Here is a 16,361-nt window from a genome sequence, read left to right as displayed (position 1 = left end):
GTCAGATGGCAAGATGACAATGAGACAATGTCAGGACTTCCCTTTACTCGCCATTGTTTTGTGAAGGACAATCCAAGCCAACATATTGGAGCCTGGGGTGGGTTAATACCTCATGAAGATTGAAGAATGTTTCCTGAGCAAATTGAAATATTAAATTCAAAAAATTGCATTGAAAAGATGTCTATCTGCTGTCAATTTTCTGGATACAATTAATTCTTAAGACAGTGAACTGTAAAGTTAGAATTATGATATATTAATACAGAGTGCTATGTTATCATTGCAGAATATAACATTGTGAATCACAAGGTTGTATAAAACCTAGATTTAAAGAGTGGTTTGGAGAAAGTAAAATGTGCAATTTGATCAACAATTTGGTGACATCATTAACCACGATTCACGATGGATGAGAATGAAGCAATTCTTTTCCAGTTCCAAAGCAAAATTATAGAGGGCTTCAAAGTCTGTTGGGAATTATTTTTAATTTGCAAGCAAAATTATAGGGGGAATTAAAAACTCAAAACCTCTCATAAATGCTCTCATTAATTGGCAAGACAGTTCTGATCATTCATGCCGTGTGTTCGTTGCTGAGTTAAAGGCCATTGCCCCTCATGAATGAACATTTAGTGAGCACGTCCTAGAATGGCCTCATCACACGTTGGATGTCGACTCATATCAGGAAGAATTCTCTTCCAACTGGGAATAAAAGTTTTCAAGCAAATATTTATCACATGACAGATTCAAGATATCTACCCTCACAGGAATAAAAACAACCAAACCAACACTGACTGCTCTTCTCACCCATAGTTCCACTGGCAACACATTTGGGTGGAATTTTACATTATGGCAGGTTAGGAACCCAAGGAGGAGGGTGGTGAAAGAGACATTGGGAGGGCCCTGTGGGGGAATGTGAAGGACGTACTTACCACCTGCACAGTGGAAGTTGACCCTGTTGCTTAAGATGACCTTGGCAGGGGTCTGTTGTAGGGCCGGGACCTCGAGGGTCCAGACCTGCTTTTGACATCATGGGTATTGCAGTGCTGCCCTCCTCAATGTGGAGGCTGGAGGTCTCTTGTGCACAGGGATGGGAATGTCAGGTTCCTGTGGCTGTAAGGTCTGAGACTGCGCTCCTGTTGATCCTCTTCACCTCAGGTACCCAGGAGCTCCTGGGTTCCTCTATGGGATAGAGGGGCAGCTGCAGTGAGATCCAGTAGCCCCGCTATCCTCCGACAGTAACACTCATGGGTTCCCACTCGTGCGGTTGAAGCCCTGAAACATGGAGTTGGTGCCCTCAGCAAAGGGGGCCATGACCTGAACCATGGAGCAGATGTCACCCACCATGGAGTCCATGTCCTGCACCACGGTCTTCAATGCCGATGCCAGCCTCGCAGCGTCAACCTCATTGTGCCGGAATGACGGCACAATCTCTTCAGACAGAAGGTGATGGGTCTCCTCCAGTTGGCCTTGCAGTTGAGGAGGGATGCTGTCATGTCTTCCTGATATTCAAGACTCTGCCTTTGCAGGTTCAGCTGCTCTGGGGTGACCCAATCAAGGGGCACATCATAGAACTGGGGCTCTGAAGGGTCCTGGGCTCCAGCATCCCTCTGAGTGCCTGATCCCTGGAATATCCCTGCCTCCACCTGTTGAAGATCTTCAGGTGTGAGGTGCTCCCAGAGTGAGTGACCCAGAAACCTGCCTATGAGTTAATCCCACTGAGGTGCGAGTCTCTGCACTGGTGGAGCGTGTGCGTGACAGCTGTGTCGCTTCTTCAATGCTGGTCTCCGAGATATTTCCCTTGGAGCTGCTCGAGTCTCTGGTCTCCAGAGGATCTGGGCTGGTCTGCTTATTGACCTGCAATGGAAGAAGGATGGCTTAGTGTGGGACAGGGGGACATTGATAGGATAAAGATCACTCACATGAGTCTTGTACATGGTTGGGTGTGTTGAGGGTTCTCACTTGTGCGTTTTGACCCCACCCCGCCCTCTGCACATGTGCGGTCCTCAAATGGGGTTAGGGTCCTGAACCATGGCATTATTCAATCTGGTTATGTCCGCACACGCCTGCTGTGCTCGAGTTTAACCAGCGATCAGATGGGAAGAGTATAGGCAGGATTCATGCCAGGTCAGATGCTAATGTCGTCTGGCATGCGTGGGGAGGTGAGTGGCTGCGAGGATGTGAGGAGCTGAGGAGCTACCAGAGCGGATTATGGGATTTGGGGGGGGGGGGGGTCAGTATGGCAACTGTTTAGGCCCCACGAGGTGTGTGGGAGTGAGATCTTCATGGAGGTGTGATGGGTGGGTTCAGTGGTGCTGCACGGGACATGAGGAGGTAGACTTAGCCAGGCTGCACGAAGAAGGTCACTCATATTCTTACGACACTGCAGCCCCGTCCTCTTATGGAGTGACAATGGAGACACCCCCCCCCCCCCCCCCCCCCCCCCCCCCCGCCCCAGCTCCCACTGGAAATGGAACAAGCGCCGGGCACAGGTGTTTCAATGGTGAGCCCCACTACTTGCAACCATTAAGTCGTGGTGAGGTGAGTGAATCAGAGGCAGGCCACCATGGGCGCGGATTTCGGACACTTCTAAAAAATCTGAAAATTCCACCCATTGACACAGGAAACCTGCTGTAAATGAACAGACCTTTAACATCATGTACCGCCTGCACAAATAAAAAGCTGTTATGGTGAAGGTGGAACATTCCAAGCAGTCTTCTCTCTGTTCCATTGTGCCTTTCCTGTTTTCCATGTCCTGTCAGAACAGAGAAGCACCAGATTTGATCCCCGGTTTAGTTTCCAGCCAGCTTGTTTCCTATAAAGACATTGAAGCCATTTATTAAAATTTTAGTTCCCATGACAGTGAACATAAGTGGATAAGTATCAGCTTGGTGGCATTTAGAAACAAAATAAACAAAAGGACGAAACTGCATTTATATAGCACCTTTTGCAACCTCATGACATTCCAAAGTACTTTACAGCCAATGAAGTGCATTTGTGAAGTAAGCTCCCACAAACAGCAATGTGACAATGACCAGATCAATGGGTTTTCAGATATATGACAGCATTCTCCGTAGCTCGACGCCGAAATCAAGAACAGCAATCGGGCGGAGAATGGCTCCCGACGCCGAAATTGGGGCCGGCATGGTTTGACAGCGATTGCCGATTATCCACCACCTCCAAATCGGCATCATTGGGACACGCATCGCGCGCAGTCACAACGCCGTTGGCGCGTCATCAACCTGTCCACCTGCGATGCTCCGCCTCCGATGGGCCGAGCTCCTGACGCCGTGGGACACGTGCAGTCCCAGCGGTCAGGAGCCTGACGTGCCAGCTGCGGACAGTGTCTAGCCGCCACACTTGCCCGAGATCTGCACCACTGGCCGGGGGACGTCTTCTAGGACTGGGGGGAGTGGTGAGAGGTGGCCAGGTGGTGGGCTTTGGGGTCGGTACTGCACTGGAAAATTAACCAAAATGACAGAGTACAACTTGAACTCATACCCTTCAGGAGCTCCCATAAAGTCGTGTGTTTGGTGAGTGTGTGTTTTTAATGCAGCTGGAATAAACTGTTAGTTAGAGTATTCCCCTGGAGAGAAGAACTATACGTCTTTGTGTTATATTTTAGCAGCTACAATATTAATTGCTTGTTTCAGAGAGCTCAGAGTCAAACCCTGTGCATCGTAGGAAGGTACTGTAGTATTAGCAGGTATTGGGGCATGCTGGCTCAGTTATTTGTCCTCAGGATGGACTGAGGTCACATGGCATTGCCAATCCCCTGGCTCATTTGCTTTGTTTGTCCAACTGAGTTCCTTGTTCGGTCACCACAGGGGGTATGGGTTACAATCATATGAAGGTCAGACTCAATAGAGTGACATTTTGTGAAGCAATCAAATCTTCAGGACAAATACCAATTATTAGATTGTTTAGATCCATTTTCCAAACTTGCTATGGCAAACCTATGAATGAACAGCTTCTGAATTGCTAGGGTATAATCGCTCCTCCACCATACCTTTATAACCTCTGAGCAGTGTGCTATGGAAACTGTATCACAGGCAATCTCTTACCACTGAGCACGTTTTTGTTCCTATAACTGAGATGTTTGTTCAGCATAAAATTTTCTGCTGCAATTTTGCAGCTTATGTTTCATTTCATTGCTTTTTACATGTTCATCGTCAGCGCAATGAATTCAATCACTCGCTTGAGGATATTGTCATTAGTTTTGGCTGCATGCAAAAATAGAATCATAGAATCTCTACAGTGCAGAAGGAGGCAATTCGGCCCATCGAGTCTGCACCGACCCTTGGAAAGAGTACCCTACCTAGGTCCACGGCCCAATCCGACCCCAGCAACACCATCTAATCTTTTGGACACTAAGGTGCAATTTAGCATCACCAATCCACCTAGCCTGCACATCTTTGGACTGTTGGAGGAAACCGGAGCTCTTGGAGGAAATCCATGCAGACACAGGAGAATGTGCAGACTCCGCACAGTCACCAAGGCCGGAATTGAATCCGGGTCCATGGCTCTGTGAGGCAGCAGTGTTAACAGCATTAAGAAAGTCTGCCAAATGATCTCTTTATAAATATACAACTTTAAAATTATACATATAAAAAATATCTATTCACGTGTCGGAAGTTGTCTCCTACTTTATGTTATGAGGAACATATCTCAAAGCACTTATTTCCTCAAATGAAAAATTCCAAATGATACCTATTTGGGGCAGCACGGTAGCATTGTGGATAGCACAAATGCTTCACAGCTCCAGGGTACCAGGTTCGAATCCCGGCTTGGGTCACTGTCTGTGTGGAGTCTGCACATCCTCCCCGTGTGTGCGTGGGTTTCCTCCGGGTGCTCCGGATTCCTCCCACAGTCCAAAGATGTGCAGGTTAGGTGGATTGGCCATGCTAAATTGCCCTTAGTGTCCAAATTGCCCTTAGTGTTAGGTGGGGTTACTGGGTTACGGGGTTATGGGGATAGTGTGGAGGTATGGGCTTGGGTAGGGTGCTCTTTCCAAGAGCCGGTGCAGACTCGATGGGCCGAATGGCCTCCTTCTGCACTGTAAATTCTATTAAACAATTTGGAGCAGATTTATGGGAAGGTTTTAAAGAAGCTGTTTTCAGATAAAAACTGCTGTGGGGATTGGATAAAAAGGATCTTCAGTTTTAAAAGTGAACCACAAAATCATATTCAGTGGAACAAACTTCATTGGAGAGTTGTAGAAGGAAAGAAATGTCCTGAGATATGTTCCTCATAGGCACAATATGTGACCAATTACAAGATATTGGGATAACCCGTGACTCCAATTTTTGACATGTACAATTTTGAAGCTGTTTCTCAGTATCAACCTCAGCTAGGAGGAGTAAAGGAGCTATCGGTCAAACTACCAGTGGGTGGCCCAGAGATAGGCCAAAGACTTTCTGTTAGGCCTTCTTGTGCTGGTTGGGAACCCAGAGGTGAGAGCAGATAATTCATCTCAGCCTCCTCCTGAAGTCCCCAGCAACATAGATGCCTATCTATAGACAATTTGATTCAACCACATCAAGAATCCACTAAATGCAATGGTTTGGATTGGATTGGATTTGTTAATTGTCACATGTACCGAGGTACAGTGAAAAGTATTTTTATGCGAGCAGACCAACAGATCATTAAGTACATGGGAAGAAAAGGGAATAAAAGAAAATACATAATAGGGCAACACAAGGTATACAATGTAACTACATAAACACCGGCATCAGATGAAGCATACGGGGTGTAGTGTTAATGAGGTCAGTCCATAAGAGGGTCATTTAGGAGTCTGGTGACAGTGGGGAAGAAGCTGTTTTTGAGTCTGTTCATGCGTGTTCTCAGACTTCTGTATCTCCTGCCCGATGGTAGAAGTTGGAAGAGTGAGTAAGCCAGGAGGGAGGGGTCTTTGATAATGCTGCCCGCTTTCCCCAGGCAGCGGGAGGTGTAGATGGAGTCAATGGATGGGAGGCAGATTTGTGTGATGGACTGGGCTGTGTTCACGACTCTCTGAAGTTTCTTGCAGTCCTGGGCTGAGCAGTTACCATACTAGGCTGTGATGTAGCCAGATAGGATGCTTTCTATGGTGCATCTGTAAAAGTTGGTAAGGGTTAATGTGGACATGCCGAATTTCCTTAGTTTCCTGAGGAAGTATAGACGCTGTTGTGCTTTCTTAGTGGTGGCATCGACGTGGGTGGACCAGGACAGATTTTTGGTGATGTGCACCCCTAGGAATTTGAAACTGCTAACCATCTCCACCTCGGCCCCGTTGATGCTGACAGGGGTGTGTACAGTACTTTGCTTCCTGAAGTCAATGACCAGCTCTTTAGTTTTGCTGACACTGAAGTAGAGATTGTCGTCGCTGCAACACTCCACTAGGTTCTCTATCTCCCTCCTGTATTCGGACTCGTCGTTATTTCAGATCCGGCCAACTATGGTCGTATCGTCAGCAAACCTGTAGATGGATTTGGAACCAAATTTTGCCACGCAGTCGTGTGCGCACAGAGAGTAGAGTCGGGGGCTAAGTACGCAGCCTTGCAGGGCCCGGTATTGAGGACTATTGTGGAGGAGGTGCTGTTGTTCATTCTTAGATTGTGGTCTGTGGGTCAGAAAGTCGAGGATCCAGTTGCAGAGTGGGGAGCCAAGTCCTAGGTTTTGGAGCTTTGATTTGAGCCTGGTTGGGATTATGGTGTGGAAGGCGGAGCTGTAGTGAATAAATAGGAGTCTGATGTAGGAGTCCTTGTTGTCGAGATGCTCTAGGGATGAGTGTACGGCCAGGGAAATTGCGTCTGTTGTGGACCGGTTGTGGCAGTATGTGAATTGCAGTGGATTAAGGCGTTCTGGGAGTATGGAGGTATCTTAACATCATAAAATGTTATGTGGGCAGCAGTGTAGCACAGTGGGTGGCACTGTGTTTCACAGCTCCAGGGTCCCAGGTTCGATTCCTGGCTTGGGTCACTGTCTGTGTGGAGTCTGCACATTCTCCCTGTGTCTGTGTGGGTTTCCTCCGGGTGCTCCAGTTTCCCCCCACAAGTCCTGAAAGTTGGTCTATTACGGTAGGTAATTTGGACAGTCTGAATTCTCCCTCTGTGTACCCGAACAGGTGCCAGAGTGTGGCGACTAGGGGTTTTTCACAGTGACTTCATCGCAGTGACAATAAAGATTATTATAAAATAAACTGGACACCCTGTTTACTGCTAACGGGTTTTATCTCAAATGAAGCAAAGTCCATCACAGGTCAAAGCCACTTATATATAAGGTTAGCGACCTTAACGTGAGCAAAAGAAGCAATTTATTGTTACAGAGTTCTGGCAGAAAGTCCTGGAGCCCTCGGTCCTGCTGGTATACTTTCTCATTGAGCTGTGGCTTAAACTGGTTACTATACCCTTTCAAAAGCAGAATTAGTTTGCATTCTCATTTACATGCAACCGATCAATTCCCTTAGTACTACAGTTCATTCCATATATAGTTATCAATTCTAATTCACTTAGTAGTACCACAGTTCAAGCCATATATAGTTAGCAATTCTGTCCATATTAGTTTACCTTTGTCCAATCCATATGTTGCACATGTGATTACATATGGTCATAAGGTCATGAGTTGCCAGTCCTGGATGTGGTCGCAGCTGTTTTGACAGCTTAGAATAACACCTCCTGCAGTCCGTGGAGCACTGGTCATCATTGACCCATTGTCTTTGGATGATACATCTGTTAGAGCCGCCCTTAGTCCAGTGTTCACTGTCTCAGCAGGAAAGCACCATGTAGCAACTTAAAAGCAAACATTACTTCATCTCACAGCAGAAAGTTTACACCAATAAAGTCCATCACAGGTCAAAGCCACTCCCATATAAGGTTAGCGAGCAAAGAGATACTTGAGATGTCTTGGAAAGACTACTTGAATAGTCTGTGTCAGACTATTGCTTAACTTCACAGCATTTGACAAATGCTGCTGTTCAGCTCACAGCTTCTGGCAGAACTGACCCCCAAAACTCATTGTCACAGAACTTGCCTCTCCCATTGTTACATCATCATTATCCAACTCAAATCCCATGAGCTGATTACTTAAGTTCAAACAAAATGCCTCTAAGTATCTACTCCTCCGAATTAATAACAAAAGCTCATTAGCTTCTCCTTTTAAACATAAGCCTGGTTTGAAATAATGATAATCTCACTTGCACATTCTCAATGGCACTTTCCAAAGTCACAGTGTCTGCCAGTCTTTTAAACCAGGATTTTAAAAAACATTACTGCAGCAGATACATTTACATCCTAACCCAAGGGTGGCACTGTGGCGCAGTGGTTAGCAAGCAATTCTGACTTACAGCGTTGAGGACCCGGGTTCGATCCCGGCACCGGATCACTCTGTGTGGAGTTTGCATATTCTCCTCATGTCTGCGTGGGTTTCATCCCCACAAACCGAAAGATATGTAGGGTAGATGGATTGGCCATCCTAAACTGCCCCTTAACTGGAAAAAAAAATTGGGTTTTCTAAGTTTATATCAAGAAATACAAACCCTAACCCAGGCTTTGAAAAATATTACTATATCAGATACCCATCATCAAATATGTATAAAAAATGCCTACATTCATCACGTTACCTCCAATCCCACGGGCTTTGATTTTACATGCTAATCTCTTATGTGGAACTTTGTCGAAAGACTTTAGAAAGTCTAAATAAACCATATCCATTGGCTCCCCTCATCAACTCTACTAGTTACATCCTTGAAGAACTCCAGTACATTTGTACATTACATTTGTGTAAATCCATGCTGACTCTGTCCGATCCTGCCATTGTTTTCCAAGCACTCTGCTATTAAATCTTTTATAATGGACTCTAGCATTTACCCCATGACCAGTGTCAGGCTGACTGGTCTATAATTCTTTGTTTTCTCTGTAGAATATTGGAAGATGACCACAAATTCATCCACTATTTCAAAGGCCACTTCCTTAAGTACCCAGGGCTGTAGATTACCAGGCCCTGGGGATTTATCAGCCTTCAATCTCATTCATTTCCCCAACACCATTTCCCTACTGATTCTGATTTCCTTCAATTCCTCCCTCTCATTAAACTCTGTGTTCCCCAACATTTCTGGTACGTTATTTGTGTCCTCCTTTGTGAAGACAAAACCAAAACATGTACTTAGTTGGTCAGCCATTTCTTTATTCTACTGTTCTTAACTGCGAGGGGCCTACATTTGTCTTCACCAATTTATTTCTCTTTGCATATCTATAAAAACTTTTGCAGTCAGTTTTTATGTTCCCCGCAAGCTTAATCTCATATCCTATTTTCCCCTTCTTAATCACTTTGTCCTTCTTTTCTGAATTCTAAACTGATCCCAATCCTCAGGTCTGCTATTTTGTCTATTCAATTTGTATGCCTCTTCTTTAGATCTAATACTTTCTCTTATTTCCCTTGTAGCCATGGTTTGGATGCCTCTCCTGTTTTATTTTTACGCCAGACAGTAATGAACAATTGTTGCAGTTCACTCATGCACCCTTTCAATGTTTGCCATTGTCTATCCACCGTCATCTCTTTAAGTAACTTCCCCAATCTATTGTAGCCAACCCGTGCCTCATACCATCATAGTTTCCTTTATTTAGATTAAGGACCCTAATCTCAGAATCAACTTTGTCACTCTCCACCTTGATGAAGAATTCTATCATATTATGGTTGTTCATTCCCAAGAGGCCTCACACAACTAGATTACCAATTATTCCTTTCTTATCACACAATACCCAGTCTAGAATGGCCTCTTCACTAGTTCCTCAACGTGTTGGTCCAGAAAGCCATCCTGTATGGACTCCAGGAATTCCTTCTCTATAGTATTATTACTAATTTGATTAAAGTTACCCATAATTACTGATGTTCATGTAGTGCATGTGTCTCTAATTTCCTGTTTAAAGTCATTCCCAACATCACCACTACAGTTTGGGGATCTATATGCAAGCCCCATGAATGTCTTTGTCCCTTAGTGTTTCTCAGCTTTACACATATGTATTCCACATCATCAGAGTTAATATCCTTCCTCATTATTACGTCAATTTCCTCTTTAACCAGAAATGCAACCCCACCACCTTTTCCAGTCAAGGGTCAAAGGTCTCAGGAAAGTATACAAATTATTGGTGAATTCACGTATGTTGGGACTTCGGGGTCTGTGGGGCTGTAATTGATCGCGCACTCACCCGGGGATCGTAACAAAGCATTCTGGCAAATACAGTTTAATACTAAGGACATCAGTCCCGGTCCTGCCCAGGTGTAATCCTTCCATTTTGTACTGGTTGGTCCCACCGCCTCAGAATCAGGTACATTTTTACTGGAAGAAAATTCATGCAAGTATTTATCCAGAATGCAGGAAAAATATATATTTCTTAGCACTTTGCAGCTGGCTACTTCTAGGTGAATCAGACTCTGAAGCTAATGTTTTCTTTAAATGAGTGGAGGGCAGCACAATTGCTTGAATTCATTATGACAGCATTCCCATTGATATTTCACTTGCAAAGGGTTTAATATTATAGAGGATGGAAAGACAATATTTATCAGCATGCAATGTCACAAACATCAGCTCCATGAGGTGTCAGCTTTTTTTCTTTATATAGTTTTCCATAAGAGAACAAACACCGTTATCTTCCAGAATGCTGAATGCTTAAGTTGCACTTCATTCACTGCAGCAACCTAAACATAGATTTACGTGGAACATGGGTTCAAATGTTGTTTTACTGAGATCATAACATAGCTGCTCTCGCAATCTGTGGTGACTGAGGCTTTTGTGAGTCATCCAAATAATTAAAAATAAACTTTGGTCGGATGACCTCAGGAGGCTGAGAGAACAATACAGGGTCTGCTATGGTTCAAAGACTAGTTATTGTATTCTTCTGGGTGGAAATTTCCAGAACAGGCAATTGTCCCTAAAAAAAACACTCAAGAATTTTACAGCCCAGTTCTGTGTTGGTTTCATTCAATTAATGTAATTAAGTGAAAACAGAAACTTGAACGTTCTGCTGAATTTTATTGTGCCATTTATTGTGAACAGCAACAGGCTATTTCCAGGATTCTGGGATTCAACTTGTGGATTTCCACTCGAGACATGAGATATTACAAGGAATTACTTAACTAGTCAATGACTGTGTATCACAATATCATATGTTATCTCTTCAAGCTGATACATAATACTGTAATACAACCATAATCGGAAGTCACTCGTAAGTAAAATAAAAAAAGAAAGATTTTATAGTCTTAATTTTGTTGCAAAATTGTCTCATGGAGCACCTGCCTCGGTAGAGATTATTAAAATCCTTATGCAACATTTCAGTGGTAAATTCCTGAATGTGCCTCTGTATTGCAGATCTTAACTCTTTTTATTTAGGTTAAAATAGCACATATGTGCAATGTGTGTTGGCCAGTGCGCTACGAGATAAAATTAAAGCATTTAAATGATGCACCTCCAATTTTCTCGCTGTTGGTCAGTCTATCTGTTGATAACACTCCCCCTTACTTAGTATTCTTTTTAGCAGTGAGCTTGGTCGAACACCTGTTCCCCTGTCAGTGCAGTTATGGAATGAGTAGATGTAAAGAATGATTTGCATTATAATTTCCCTTGGCCCCTGCAGTCCAACAGCTAATTGTTCAGCCAATGTTACATGCTGTAAGAAATTACACATATTAGCTCACTGGACCATCAACCCTGTCAAAGTTTTATATTTCATAAGAAATTGCAATGACTTAGCAAGAATTAGTTGCAACTAAAAATTACGTAAGGTAAATTATTGACCTGGCTAGGTCACTGGTGAGAAAACAGCGTATAGTTTAATGGATATATACTTGAATTGAAAAGAAGAGATTGGATTCCCTGGAACTTCCGATCTCTGGATGATTGCACCCTGGAAATATCCCCAAAGATATGCTACGAGACACCTTGGATGTCCCAACATACTAACCATGCAGTAATTGCCCAGGAGTTTAGGATGTCTGGTAGACAGGTCTGCTGTGCGTGGAACCTTCCAAAAGAGTCTCCAACTCTGAGCTGGAGTCGGAGACTTCTGGATGTTTCCGACCCACTTAACAGCAAAGCTCAGCAGGAAAGATTAGAAGGATGGAAAGCAATTCCAACTCCCTGGTAACAATGCTTCTGGCCCCCGAGATTCACCTCTGGACACCCAAATCCCACCCTCCTCTCCCAACTGAAACCTCCCTCCCCCAATATCCCCCCAAACACAACAAACCCTTGACCCAACTATCACTCCACCCGGCTAACCTTCCCAACCACTTGACTCACCCAATGGCCTGTCCACCTATCCTGATCCCATTAGTCCCGAAAGGCGTGCTGTTAGGTAATTTGGACATTCTGAGTTCTCCCTCTGCGTCCCCAAACAGGCGCCGGAGTGTGGCGACTAGGGGCTTTTCACAGTAACTTCATTGCAGTGTAAGCCTCCTTGTGACAATAAAGATTATTATAATTACTTCTGGTGTGCCTTGTAAATGGTCAGTAAGCTTTGGGTAGTCATCAAGCGTGTTAGGGTTCCCAGCTTCTGACCTGCTCTGCAGTCACAGTATTGCCGCAATCAAGGTAAGCCTGCTATTGGCACTGGGCCTCAGTACCACTCATTGCCGATGCTTGCACCCCTAGCCTCTGGAACTCCTCCAAGCAGCTATGGATCGGCTAGAGTGACACTGACATCTTCCTTTGAATGCCCAGGTTGGTCCCTATCATCTCCATCAGCTCTGAGTTATTCTGTACTATTGACTTAGCATCAGGCTGGGACCCAGTTGGGTCCAGGGATCTAGCAGACTTCTGACCGCTCTCTCACCTAGAGGCTCCTGCCTCCACCTGATGTGCATCATCAGCGGTATGGTGGTCACCAGATTGTGCCGCAGAAGCCTGTCCATTAACACGTCCCACCGAGGTCTGTGTACCTGTGCTATGGAGGGTGGTGTTGACAGCTGTGCTGTGACTATTGTTGCTTGTTCTTGGTGAGTGTGCTTAACACTCGATTTGGCTCTGTTTCGTTACTTAGCTTTGGAGTAGCTAGGTATCGTTAAGATACCACCACAAGTTTCAAGGTCAAGTTCAAAGCAATAAAACCATACACCAATTAGTAAGTTCAAACAAATGAGTTTATTATAATACAATTATAAACTACTCATGCACACGCTAAGATGACTAAACTATTCCTACCATTAAATAGACCAATACTTATCTGTATAAGGAACTGCCGGATCAGGGGGGGGCAAGAGCCTCTTGCACTGCACTGGGTCCACAGACTTCAGGTTGGTAAAGGTTAAAAGGGGTCAGGAGTGTCTATCTCTGGTAGCGATCGTTGTGAGACACTTACTTGCTGGCGGCTGCTGTCCGAACCTCTCCTCTCTCTCGGTCAAGGTCTTCTTCGGTAAAAAGCTGGTCGAGAGAGCTGGTTAAGAGAGGAGGGCTGGTCAAGAAGAACGAACTGTGTTTGGGACCTGTCTTTTATAGGTCCTAGGGCTTTGCGCCCTTTTGGGCGGACACTCTATCTGCTGGGGGTCGATTGGGTCTCTTCCCAATCGATTTGTTTGAATCCCCCCAATACTGAGGCTGTCCCTCGGCTACTGGGCGGGCCTTCAGGTGCTTTGTCTTCGGACCCCGCTGGTGCCAGGGTGTCTGGTATCCCATACAATGTTGCAATCACTTCCCTATTTGTGTCCATTGTCCCTGGGATTGTTCCATTACTATGTTAACTGTCCCGGAGATTGCCTCATTAGTATGTGGAATGTTTGTTTCGGTGCTGTCTGCTCTCTTAGCAGACAGAATACACAGTGGCTTGTTGCAGCCTGCTTGTGCTGCAAACTTTGTCCATTTTACCCAGCAAGCTTTGCATTCCTCCATTTTGTATTGAGGGAATGGCCAACTTCGGTGGCTACACTCCCTCCTTGTGATCCTCATGAGAAATCATGAAGGATCACCCAAGTTTGGTGTCTTTGGGTTCCCTGACCTCAGCGAGTTCCATGACTTCTATACTTTCCTCAATTATGGCAAAAAAAATTTAACTAACAATTTCTGATTGGCGCTATGTCAAAGGGGACATGCATTATCATTTGGAATCGGGAACCTCTAACTATCCTCAATAAACTACTCTCATCTCATTTAAACATTCTACAACATTCTAAATCCTTAATCATTCACACAGCAGCACCATTACATTTCATTCTCTCTGACTCGGCAGTCGAGCGCAGAGGTACATCATTGATAGAAAGAATCTCTTTATTTTACAAAGGCATCGAGTGTAACAATAAATACTTGATTACATTTCCAGGGGTTTGGGGGACTGGTGGAATCCAAAAATAGGGGATCTCACTCTATACACTGTTGAGGCACGAGAGCAGTAGGCTTTTGGTGTGGTCTCACTGCCTGAATATCTGTTGCAGCCTGAGTTTCTTCGGGGTTCTTTACTTTTATCTTGCCTTGGACAGATTGCTCCCAAGCACGGGACAATCTTTTCAGTACCCATTTATCATTATCGGCCTCTTCTGACGGGTCATAATTGCTGCAGACATTCTGTCCTGCATCTATGGCGTGGGAGATGATTGTGCGGGTCCATTTAACCATATTACCTCGGGTTAAATGTGCGCGGTCTATAATCACCAAAAACTGCAGTTAAATGAATCCACAGCCTCCCTGCGAATGCTGTGGGATGCTCTGTCCTTTTCTGCCTACACTTATTTAGGCCTTCGACTGGGTCTACTCTGTTGTACCCTATCGCGTCTAAAAGCTGTATGCATCTCTTTGAGGGTGCCTCCGCCAACGTTCTGTGGGTCGGGGAGGGCTGCTACTACTGATGAGTCTAAACTCAAAACTGTGAGCTTCACCTGCTCTCGCTCATCCAGGCCGTACATGGTCGCCTGCTGTTTCACTCTTGCGAAAAATTGGCGGTGGTCTGCAGTGGGGAAGAACGGGGTGATTTTCTCACACGCATCCCTTAGTTGTGTTACAGTTAAGGGGGTGGTGTATGTGATCTTGGGTGCGCCTTCTGTGGTTGCTTTTCTTTGGGTGGTGACTGGGTTCATTGGTGCGGGTGCTATCTGATCTGTGGGGGGTTGGGGCGCTTTCCTTTTCTGTTGCGCTGCTAGCGCACATGTTCCCTGAACATAGCGCTGCGCGGTTTCACTCAACTCCTGCCAATCTGGGGCATTTTCTTCATCTAATTGTGTCCCAAATGTCTCTTGGAACCCATTCTTCACAGAAAGCAGAGATTGCAGCTGCACAATCTGCTTCATACATTTCGCGTGGTCCACTGTGCTTTGCCTTTGCTCAGTGGTGGCAGCATGGAGTGCCTTTAAAGCTGCCTTTAGGTCGCTACACTGCTTCTTTAGTGTCTCTACCTGCTTTTCTGCTTCTTCTCAAACCAAGACTGCACGCTGCACATCACGATAGGCCTTTTCATATTGAACTTGGGAACTGCTCAGATGGGCTAGACAAGACTGATGTGCCCTCTTGGCATCATCCACCTCTCTATCCTTATCTACCAGTCGTTGCCTTAAACCTAGATTCTTCCTTTCGATGTCCCTGTCATCCACTTTGCTCATTCGGTTCTTCTCCTCTAACTCTGCTCGGAGCGTCCTGACGACCTGTCTCTGTGCCTCGCAATTGTGCCAAGCAGGGCACAATTGCCATCGGCTTACGTGCTTTACCTAAACTCTTTTTGTGAATTCCAGAAAGGTTCTCCCACCAAGTATGTCCTATACTCCCGGGAGAGCTGGTTAAGAGAGGAGGGCTGGTCAAGAAGAACAAACTGAATTTGGGACCTGTCTTTTATAGGTCCTAGGCCTTCGCGCCCTTTTGGGCGGACCCTCTATCTGCTGGGGGTCTATTGGGTCTCTTCCCAATTGATTTGTTTGAATCCCCCCAATACTGAGGCTGTCCCTCGGCTACTGGGCGGGCCTTCAGGTGCTTTGTCTTCGGACCCCGCTGGTGCCGGGATGTCTTATATCCCATACAATGTTGCAATCAATACCCTATTTGTGCCCATTGTCCATGGGATCGTTCCATTACTATGTTAACTGTCCCGGAGATTGCCTCATTAGTATGCGGAATGTTCGTTTCGGTGCTGTCTGCTCTCTTAGCAGACAGAATACACAGTGGCTTGTTGCAGCCTGCTTGTGCTGCAAACTTTGTCCATTTTACCCTGCACGATTTGCGTTCCTCCATTTTGTATTGAGGGAATGGCCAACTTCGGTGGCTACACTATAACAGTTGCTTCCTCGGTGCTCTCCTCCAAGGTGTTCTCCTTGGAGTCAGGAGAGGGTCACCCGGGATGGGCCTGCGCCATTATCTGGAGGACCTGCGGGAGAATGGGCATGTGGTCAGTGGGAGGGATGGGTCAGTCTGTAAAGCAATAACA

The 16,361-nt window shown here is 45.4% G+C and overlaps 1 long non-coding RNA gene across 1 annotated transcript; it reads right to left on the bottom strand.

Moving 5' to 3' along the window:
• Window positions 1–380: 380 nt before the first annotated feature.
• On the bottom strand, window positions 381–7,863 carry LOC119954638. Its single transcript, XR_005458285.1, has 3 exons — window positions 7,539–7,863; window positions 2,639–2,806; window positions 381–1,848 (listed from the first exon to the last, which is right to left on the bottom strand). It is a non-coding gene; the product is annotated as an uncharacterized LOC119954638 (long non-coding RNA).
• Between the last annotated feature and the right edge of the window lie 8,498 nt (window positions 7,864–16,361).

The sequence above is a fragment of the Scyliorhinus canicula genome, chromosome 20, assembly GCF_902713615.1.
Source record: "Scyliorhinus canicula chromosome 20, sScyCan1.1, whole genome shotgun sequence".
In the NCBI taxonomy this organism is placed as follows: domain Eukaryota; kingdom Metazoa; phylum Chordata; class Chondrichthyes; order Carcharhiniformes; family Scyliorhinidae; genus Scyliorhinus; species Scyliorhinus canicula.
Note: the sequence above shows the minus strand (reverse complement) of the source record. Positions and strands in the feature narration are given on the sequence as shown.